The sequence below is a fragment of the Heteronotia binoei genome, chromosome 1 (genome assembly GCF_032191835.1).
Source record: "Heteronotia binoei isolate CCM8104 ecotype False Entrance Well chromosome 1, APGP_CSIRO_Hbin_v1, whole genome shotgun sequence".
In the NCBI taxonomy this organism is placed as follows: Eukaryota; Metazoa; Chordata; class Lepidosauria; order Squamata; family Gekkonidae; genus Heteronotia; species Heteronotia binoei.
This window is the reverse complement of record NC_083223.1, coordinates 174,787,296-174,798,260: the sequence shown is the minus strand read 5'-3', so window position 1 is coordinate 174,798,260 and position 10,965 is coordinate 174,787,296. Positions and strand designations below refer to the sequence as shown.

General features: G+C 44.4%; 1 non-coding gene across 1 annotated transcript; it reads left to right on the top strand.

The window, feature by feature from the left end:
- The first annotated feature begins 4,028 nt into the window (after window positions 1–4,028).
- LOC132589271 (U6 spliceosomal RNA) lies at window positions 4,029–4,135 on the top strand. The gene has a single exon (XR_009556570.1). It is a non-coding gene; the product is annotated as a U6 spliceosomal RNA (small nuclear RNA).
- Window positions 4,136–10,965: the final 6,830 nt, after the last annotated feature.

Here is a 10,965-nt window from a genome sequence, read left to right as displayed (position 1 = left end):
AAGGGGTGGCACATTTTAGAAAATGTCAATGCGCGAAAAACCTTCTTTGTCAGGGCTTCTCCCCAAGTACCCTGGGAAACATAATGTCACAAGAATGCTCAGAAATATGTGTTAGAAATCCCTAGTTCCACTCAATCTACACTGTATGCACATATGTGTGTGTGGGGGGGAAGTGCCTCAAGTAGTAACTGACTTAAGGCAGCCCCAACAAGGTACTTTCAAGGCAAATGAGAAGCAAAGGTGGTTTGCTATTGCCTTCCACTGCAGAATCTTCCTTGGTGGTCTCCTTTCTAAGTACCGACCTGCTTAGCTTCCAAAATCTGACAAAATCATGCTGTACCATGCTGCCTTTCCTCTGATTGTATGCACAAATCTTGGGGGGGGGGGGATCTACCATGATGTGAATGACAATCCACTTAGACTGCAGTTCCAAGAAGACTTGAATGTACCAGCCAATAAAATCAATGTTACTTATGTTATGTACAAACATGTATATGATTGTCCTACACATCCTCAGTAGGACTTTCAACATAACTCTGTGCATGTTTATTAAAAAGTAAATCTAATTTGCATTTGTACATATTCCCTTTTATGTCGAATTTTAGACCTACTCTCAGACCAACATTTTAAAAATCAAGATACAAGCCATTAATGATATTCTGATCCTGTAGTGCATTTTTTGGGAAGAGTAAGGAGGAAGCGCAAGGTCCTTCCAAACTTACATGCCTAAATTCGGTCAGGAGGCAGAGTCAATTATCTTTTGTCTGGCCCCATAACCCAACCCAGTATAGGACAATGTATCATGTTACCCTCCTTATATCGCTGCACAACTCATTAGTTCTTTTATTGCATTTATTATTGTTACCTTGTTCTTTTTTGTATAAGAACATATGGATTCTTCCTTCATATGCCGAGTTGACCCTGCCCTCTCTATTCTTTGGAGCTGTAATCTGTTGGCTCTAGACCAATGATAAGAATGCATACTGGCAGCTGAAACCATAAACATTCTTATATACGTTGGGGCTGAATGTTGTTTTGTCATCCAAAGGAGCCTCAGTTTATAACAGTAAGAGACAGCTTGTGAACTTTTAATCTAAACTTGCTTCATTTTTCCATGAGCAGGGTTTTTCTAGGGATAGTGAAAACTGAACATCAATAGTAGCAGGATGCCTCCTCAATAGCACCAACATTCCTGCAAAGAGCCAGTGGCCTGAACAAGATCAATCTGTTTCCAAGAACTTTGTTGATAGAGAAGAGTTCTGGAGTTGCTCTATTTAAAACATCTATTTATATTTGAGCAGAGTTTTAAATAGATGAGCAGTAGGAAGGCACTTAAGCACAGTATCCTTATTTTTGCTGGCAGTCCCTGTCAGTTTGCAAGGCTTCCATTCCACATAGATAATAGAGTTAACTGTAATCTGGTAAATCTTTAGAGCAGCAGAAAGCCATATGTACTGCCCTAAAAGCTCACTCTTGTGAGACCAAACTCCAGCAAACTTTAAACCAAAGTGGAAATTCAGGAGCTGCAAGTTTTCTGTGGATTGTATTTTAACAAGTCTTTCAAACCTTAGTCTGGTTTATCTCCAATGGTAGCCAGGGAGGTGGTTTCCTGGTGGAATCACTGGTTGTTGCTGTTATAGGTGTTGGATTATATCGGCAGCTGCGCACTCAAGGCTTTAACACAACAGAGCTCATCTGGTCAGTGTGTGTGTGCTGTCCCAGAACAAAAGCTACATGGAGCCTCTTTTATATTTGAAAAATGAATAAATTCTTTATTATTGTAGGGACTCCATTTCTAGATAGAATAATGAAGAGGTATATTCTCTCATCTAGTCTAACTAGCTAGATGAATGGAGATGCAGGAAAGCATCCTGCTCTCATGTTGCCAAGATGGAGAATGACAATGAAGCTGGAAGGAAGAAATGTGTAGCAGTCTACACACCAAAGGGATAGCAACAGAAAGAGAAGGGAAGGGTGGTTATTGTCCTAGTCGAGAGGTGGCCAAACTTGCTTAATGCAAGAGCCACACAATGTATGAGAGCCACAAGGCATGAACATCAAATGTAGAAGAAAGGAAAGAAGGAAACACGAAAGGAAGGAAGGAAAATAGATGGGGAAGGAGAGGTGGAAAGAAAGTAACTTAAACTTTGACTGCATTCTCCAAGCTGCTAGCTGGCTTGGCCTGGAGAAGTGATTTAAAGAGAGAAATGCCTTCTCCAAGCAGGCTGACGAGCGCAGGGGTGGAGCTTTGAGAGCCACACAATATGTGTGAGAAAGCCACATGTGGCTCCCGAGCTGCAGTTTGGCCATTCCTGTCTTAGTCTGTCTACCTCTCTGACTCTCTTGTAGTCTTTCTCTGTAGTCTGAGACAATAGACAGCACAATAGGTTGATGAGTAGGAGAGAGGAAAGACCACTCTTTGGAAGGTGGCAGCAGAGGCATGATGTATGCATCTCACTCAGCACCAGTGCTCCCTCTAAGCTGTGGAGTCTTGTGAGCAACTGGCTACTTTTCAAGCTACTGACATTAAAATTGTGAGCGAGTGATTTGTTACTGCATTAATTAGTATGTTCTGGGGCCATCCTTCCTGAGCTAAGACAAAAATGTGTGAGTTGGAGGCTAAAAAACAGTGAGCTAGCTCACATTAACTCAGAGGGAACACTGCTCAGCACCATGCATCACGTAGCAGTTCTTGCCAGAGAAATGCCCGTTTGAGCTCTGCAATCTAATCCTGGAAGGGAGGGGGGAGCGAAGCCTCTCATCGTGTGCTCACTTAAGAGAACACTACTTCCTGTCGAAGCAGGTAAGGAGGAAGCTGGCATCACTCCTCTGAGCGCACCCTCGGGGGGTACGGAAGGTGGCCTGCCTGCCACCACCATGGGGGGAAAATTTGTCTGGGGTGTTGGGGGGGGGGAGCCCAATTCAGTGCCCCCCTCCCAGTGCCCTAGGCAAATGCCAAATTTGTGGCTGTGGATCTGGAAACAGAACTACTGAGTTGGTTCAAAAGCTGACCTAGCACAATAAATCTACATATTGGATACTAAGCCTTTATCTGGCACAGGTCTTTCTATATTGAAGGGAAACAGTGGAAGAATCCAGTCCAACATTTCTAACAGCTGAGTATCAGAGTGTGCTGCGCTTATGCTTAGGATGGAATGTAACTCCTGATAAGTTATTGTCATTTAAAAAATACAAGATAAAGCCTTGCATGGATTTTAGAACACACAAGTGGAGGAACAGCATGGACACTTGTGGAACAGGAAAGACTATTTCTTCTTTCCCTTTGCTGGAAGACCCCATAGTCTGTCCCCTTTTAATATCCCCACCTACCAACAAACTTATTAATGTATTTAGAATCTTTCTATGTCACCTTTCCACCCAAATAAGGTCCCCAATGTAGCAAACATCAAAACATAAACACACATAACACCCAAAACAGGAAGGAGGGTCAGTGACAATTATCAGGGGTATATCCCAAAAAACAATGGCAGAAAACAACAATAGAGGGAGTTGGATGAATCTTCCTTGGGACAATCAGGTAGGTCCTTTCTTGGGTTGCGAACTGTCTAGTCTCACTTAGCAGGGGCACCTGAATCAGGATCTCTGAAGATTAGCAAAGTGGATGGTATGTTTATTTGCCTTTTTCTGTTCCCCTGTCTTCAGTTTTCCTTCTTTTCCTACCCAGCAGCCTCTTGCTGGGAAAGCTGTGTAGCCCAGTTATGTGGGGAACCTGCAAATACTTGTGGAGAAACACCTCATTTTCCTTTGTCTACCACACCCTACAATATTCCCTCTTTTTTTCTATCAGAAACCTACTAACCTCAGCTTTTTCTGTGTTCTTTTCTCCTTCCTACCAACCAACCTTTAATCTGCCTCCCATCTTCATTTATATTATTATTCATTTAGTTCATTTATACCTTACCTTTCTTCACAATCTGGACCCAAAGTAGTTTATGTCATTCTCATCACCTCCATATTATCCTCAAAACAATCCCGTAAAGTTCTAATTTAGTATACGTGCTGCCAAAGCAAGCTTCGGCAGCACATATACTAAAATTGGAACAATACAGAGAAGATTAGCATGGCCCCTGCACAAATTCATGAGGCTTACAATATAGAACTGGCCCAAAGCCACCCAATGAGCTTCCACTAGGGTTGCTAGTCCCCAGGGGGAGTGAGGGATCCCCATATTTCATGGGCTCCTGCCCAGTGGGAGCCAGCTGGCCAGAGTGGGGAAGCCCCACCCCAACAGCCATGACCAGGTGAGATGTCCCTGACATGATTACATCACACAGAAGTGACATCACATCAGGAACATGCATGTAGTATCACTCTGGTGTTTTGGGCAAAACTCAATGATTATAATAGATTTTTGCACAAAAACTGGAGTGCTGCCGCACAACATCCCCAGGGTTATGATGCCACTTCTGCATAATGTCATCACATCAGGGATTTTACTCATGATGTTGGCCTGCCTCCTCACTCCCAGAAAGCTCCCACTCTACCCCCACCAGCAAGCAGGTAAAACCTGGCAACCCTAACTTCCATGGCAGGGTGGGGATCTGAGTCCGCTTGCGGAGAGGGCAGGATAGAAATTTAAATAAAGAAATAAATCCTAGTCCAAAACTCTAACCACTACACCACACTGGCTTTCATTATGTGGATGTTGTGAATAAAAGCCAGCAGCCGGGCCTAGGTGAGTTATGCAAATCACATGGTATCATGTGGCCTGGTCTCCAAAGGTCCTGGAAAGGTCCTTGACCCCCCCACACACACCTTTTACTGTAGAAAGCTCTGTTTGGTCTGTTCATGTCCCCAGATCTAAGTATCCTCAGATCTGGTCTGATGTGGGGTAGCAGACCTGAAACTGTTAGAATTCCCTGAGTCTATCTGGGCTCTTACCAACCTGGATAAGACTTGATGTTTTCATTACATGGTGAAGCAGGATGATATGTAACACTGGTGTTAGTAGTGGGATAGTGGTTATTTGGAAACTGAGTATGACTGAGCCAGATGGACCTGTGGGCTTCTTTGGGATTTTGAGGCATGGTGGTGGGTGCCACTACAAAACAGCTCCTTTGTGGGCTCCATTGGGGAGAGTTGTCCCTGCAGGATTGGCTCCTCTGCAGGTCTCTCTAAACACCTTCCCTTCACTTGCTAGAAACTGAACAAACTGCCGAAAAAACAGCAGTTCATGGGCAATTCATGAACAACACAATTGCCCAAATCAGTTCATGAACCAATGAACTGGCCCAGTTTGTTACAAACTTTGGTTCGTAAGTCAGTTTGTGCCCATCCCTAGCTTTGGTAATTTTCTTCAAACAAAGATGCCTGGAGATCTTTGAGAGAACTAGAAAAAAGACCTGTAACTGCTAAGGTCCCCCCCCCCCCCCTGTTCTGGTATATGTGTTTATATCTGGGATGGAAAGGAAATGTTGCTTGTGTAAGAAATAGCTGCCATTAGGCCTTTACATTGTTTGGGTTTATCACTTTCCTGAGGCTGTAAGTCTTGGCAGGCCCCTGGCCCAGCATGCTAAAAGCAATGTGCTTGTTTTTACTACATTCACCTGTGGCTTTTGGCTGTTGAGAGAACTGTTCTTGGGAGTCTCCCTAATTTGTTTCAACCTACCAGTGCCAATTAGCTAAGCATGTCCTGATTGGCTAATGGGTTTGTGGGCTGAGGCAAGGACGTCTGAAAACATGCCTCGTTCTATGAACTGGTGAGAAGAGGCTATATCTTCTATTCCTCCATGACATGGACTGCCTGGCATGGGATGGACTTTCTCAAGCCTGTGAGCAAGAACCATGCAATGGACCTGTATCTGATGAGCAAGCCAGCAAGCTTTTAATGTTTCAGCAATTTACTAAAACAAGAATTTTCCCTACTTCCTGGTGTCTACTTACTGAATGCATGCAGATAACCTCAGAAACTTTAAAGCCTCTGGTAAAAGGTCTAGAACCCTAGAGATTCCTAGCTATTCCTGGTGCCTGTGGTTTCAGCACCTGGGAGCAGGAGTAGGGCTCTCTAGGACAGTACAGCTTGGTTGTTTGAGCATGCATGCAGTAGCACAGCACAGATGATACAGAATGTGGTTGAATACCAAAGGTTAACCAGCTTATCTTTCTGGACTGCAGCTGTTATGGGTATGATAAGAAATTTTTTATTCCTTCTTGAGCATGTTAAACATTCATTCTTAGGACTTTTGCTAAGTATGAAGACAGTTCAAAGAAATAAAGGGTTACAGAATTCTAACCCTGGGGATGCAGGATCAGTCTCTGAGGATCTGATATGAAGTAGCAAATCGGCTGCCACTGTAGGGATGTTTCTGTGTTCTGACTGCAAGACTGGATTGGATTATGGAAAAGTTCTGGAAGGCTGATGACTTGGGGACCACCTCCCCACCAGAGCCACCCTAACCACATGCATGTCAATACTCACCTTGTCCAGCACAACCCCATGATCAGCAGCCCTGGCCCTAAGTGAGTCACCCACAGCCAACACCATCAGCCAGTTCTCTTTTTTCGGGGAGAATGTTGCACGGAAAGGGGTGAGGCTGTTTTCATACACCATTTTTGCTTCCAAGTACATTTGTAAATAAAGCGAGCACAGTAAAAATGCCATAAGGCTGCCATGCTCGCTCCCTTCCAAAGGAAGCCAACCATGGTAAACACTAGCCCTGGAACTTCTCACTTTTTGGATAAGTGGAACTCATGTAACAATATGTTACTGTGCACTGCCCACTGCATCTTTAGGCCCTGGATGTCTTGGCAGTAAAGATTTTGATACTGCCATTCTTTCATGAAGTTTGACGTGGTTGAGTTAGATAAAAATGACTGCAGATATGTTGGTATTTTGTACAGTATGGAGGTAAACAACTTAGTCTGAACTCTGAACTGATTTTCTTTGCCATAGGTCTTGTAGTTTTCCCAGTGGGATACATTGCACAAAAATGCAAACCTTAGAGCAAGTATATGTCAAGGGTTTCAACAAGCCAATTAAGTTATCTTAAATTGCTCCAAAACTGAATGCTGAAAGAGGAAAAGATGGTGACAGGTTGGAGTGGCTGTCACTTTCCCCCTTTACAGCTGCCAGGGCAGGTTGCCTTTAGGGATTATCTTCTTGTTTAAATTTTAAAAGAATTGCAATTCCTTGGCTAGCATCTAATCCAACATCAGTGATTACTGCCAGATCCAGGGCAGCTATTTACTTCAGGCCAGCTGGACTTGGCTTTCTCTTGAAATGCTGACCTAACTGTCAGAGCAAAATAAGATTTTGTACATATACATCGTCTTTAAATCATTCTGAAAACAGAAACATTTAAAGGGCTAATAAATGCACAGTGCTCAGTTACACTTTATTTATGTGCTAAAAGACTGACCTGGAAATGTTATGTTTTTTAAAAACTCAAGTAGATCTGTAAATGTTTGAATTGTGTTGTTATTGTGAGAAAAGTTTGTGTGCAAAACAACTACATAGCTGTTGAACTATTAAATGCTGAATATTGTGTATTGTTTACTATATTACTGGGCCATATACAGTCCTCTCTCAAATGTCCTCTTGGGGGAGAAGAAATTGGGAAGAATTTATAGAATTCAGAAATGGGAAAAAAATGTGATGACCATCAGCAAAAGCATGTTTACAAGAACACATCTCATATTATGTCTCTGGGAGGATGCTGTGCTGTTCAGACAGCAACCAGCTGGTGGTCCCTGGCACTAAGACATCTGGTTGTGTCAAGATCCTGGGCCTAGTGAGGCCTACAGGCCCCAGGAAAACCTGCTTAGGAGTTACTGGGAAGAGCCTACATTTCCCAGGATCCCTCCTGTCCCTCTGATTGGGTAGCAAGGGTTTTGGAGGGAAACAGACCCAGAAAGGGGTGGGGCCTGGGAAGAGAATATATAAAGGCCAAGCCCAGGAAGTGGGTGTTCTTTTCCTAGGAGGCAGAGCTGGGGAAGGCTGCTGCAAGGAAGAGACCCTTGCCCTTAGAGGAAAGGTGAGTAGACACAGGTCTGTAGGGACTGTATAGAGAGATGCGTTAGGGCATTTGTTTATTTTCCCTTCATCCCTTTACTCTTTAATGCACCTTGTTTGTTTATGTTGCACTGAACTTCTCTTTTAAAATAAAACCTTGCTGTTGTTCACTCTGCCTGGTCCTCATGCCTATTATTTGACCTATGCTACAGGAGGCCTGAAGGGCTTCAGAGGGTACTCTGGGCCTTCTCAAGGGGAACCCTTAACCTAGAGTGGTGGCAGTAGGCTCCCCAATCCCCAGCTCCCAGTGGGGGATCCCCCAGTTTTACAGGCTTCCCCCTGCCCCCAGCCAGCTGGCTGGCAGGGGAAGCTTCGCCCCCACAGCCACCATGCAGCTCTAGATCTTGGGTAGGTTTAAAAACCTGCAAACAGGTCCATTTCAAAATGTGTGTGTGTGCCTTTAAAGTTGAGCAGGAAGTACTTAATGGGAAGGGTCAGCAACACAGTCCCTCAGTTTGTTTTGCGTTCGTTTCAGAGCAACTGTGTGTGTGTGTGTGGGAGAGAGAGAGAGAGAGAGAGCAGCATAGCCCTTGTTCTTTCCAGATGTTGTGGAGGAACCAGACCCAGTAAGTGTGTGTGTGACAGAGAGAGAGTGGTTTGCAAATCCCCAGGTTTGGAGCACCCCCCCCCCCCACTTTAGGGTCATCAGAAAGTGGCGGGGGGGAGAGGGAAATGTCTACTGGGCAGTTATTCCCTATGGAGAATGATTCCCATAGGGAATAATGGGGAATTGATTTGCAGATATCAGAGGCTCTGAGGGGGCTGTTTTTTTGAGGTACAGGCACCAAATTTTCAGTATAGTATCTAGTGCCTCTCCCCAAAGTACCCCCCAAGTTTCAAAATGATTGGACCAGGGGATCCAATTCTGTGAGCCCCAAAAGAAGGTGCCCCTATCCTTCATTATTTCCTATGGAAGAAAAGCATTTAAAAAGGTGTGCTGTCCCTTTAAATGTGATGGCCAGAACTCTCTTGGAGTTCAATTATGCTTGTCACACCCTTGCTCCTGGCTCTGCCCCCAAAGTTTCCTGGCTCCAACCCCAAAGTCCCCAGATATTTCTTGAATTGGACTGGGCAACCTAGGTGGCAGCAATTGGTAATACCCCCCTTAGTCATGACAGGTTGTCCTCAACTAGGGCTAGGGCTTTTTGGTCCTCACTCCAACCTGGTGGAGCTCTTTGCCAAATTCCATTAGGGCCCTCTGGGACCTTATGCAATTCTGCAGGGCATGCAAGGCAGAGATGTATTGCCAGGCTTTTGGTTGAGGACAACGATGGTTTCCATCCTTGCTGGCACCCTCCTCTGTTCTTCGTGCTCACTTTAGCTCCTTCCAGCAGCCTGTAATTCAGATAATTAATGTATCAATATTTGTCATCTGCTTTTATAATGGATCTCTAATTTTGTTTATTGTTTTTATCTGGCAAATGTTTTTAATTATATTGTACATCACCCAGAGCCCTGCAGTAGCAGGGATTGGGTGATTCACAAGTCATATTAACAACAATAACAACAACCAGCTGCATTTAGTATGATAAGAATATAAGAGAAGACATGTTGGATCAGGCCAATGGCCCATCCAGTCCAACACTCTGTGTCACACAGTGGCCAAAAAAAATTTATATATATATTCACACACACACTGTGGCTAATAGCCACTGATGGACCTCTGTTCCATATTTTTATCTAAACCCCTCTTGAAGGTGACCATGCTTGTGGACGCCACCACCTCCTGTGGCAGTGAATTCCACATGTTAATCACCCTTTGGGTGAAGAAGTACTTCCTTTTTTCCGTTTTAACCTGTCTGCTCAGCAATTTCATCGAATGCCCACGAGGTCTTGTATTGTGAGAAAGGGAGAAAAGTACCTCTTTCTCTACTTTCTCCATCCCATGCATTATCTTGTAAACCTCTATCATGTCACCCCGCAGTCGACGTTTCTCCAAGCTAAAGAGTCCCAAGCGTTTCAACCTTTCTTCATAGGGAAAGTGTTCCAGCCCTTTAATCATTCTAGCTGCCCTTTTCTGGACTTTCTCCAATGATTTTTATCTTGCAATGGAAATTTGCTACTTGCCATCAGTTCTAAGCTTTTGATGGTACCTGGAGAGCAGAGAATAGGTGACATCATGAAGAATTCACTTTAAAATAATCCTGCATGTTTTTTAAAAACTAGAGATAGGGATGCCAATCCCCAGGTGGGGGCAGGGGATCCCTGGGCTTGGAGGCCCTCCCCCTGCTTCAGGGTCATCAGAAAGTGGGGCAGGGGGGGAGGAAATATGGCACTCAATTATTTCCATGGAGAACTATTCCCATAGGGTATAATGGAGAATTGATCTACGGGTATCTGGGACTCTATTGGCATTGTTTTCTGAGGTAGAGGCACCAAATTTTCAGCATAGGATCTGGTGACTCTTCTCAAAATATTCCCCAAGTTTCAAAAAGATTGGACCAGGGGGTCCAATTCTATGAGCCCCCAAAGAAGGTGCCCCGTCTTTTATTATTCCAAATGGAGGGAAGGCATTCAAAAGGAATGTGGTCCCTTTAAATGTAATGGCCAGAATTCCCTTTGGAGTTCAGTTGTGCTTGCCGCCCCTGAAGTCTCCTGGCTCCACCCCCAAAGTCCCCAGATATTTCTTGGCAGATCCGGAGATCCGTTGCAACAGTTGTTATGATATATGCATGAATGGTAGGGAGGGAGGCTTTCCCCCTATTTCATCGGGGGGTGAGGGGGAGGGAAATGTCTGCTGGCCACTCCATTATTCCCTATGGTGACCGATTCCCATAGGGTATAACAGAGAATTGAACCAGATATCTGGGGCTCTATGGGAGCTGTTTTTTTAGGTAGAGGCACCAAATGTGCAGCATAGCATCCAATGCCTCTCCTCAAAACCCCCTCCAAGTTTCAAAAGGATCGGACCAGGGGATCCAATTCTATGAGCC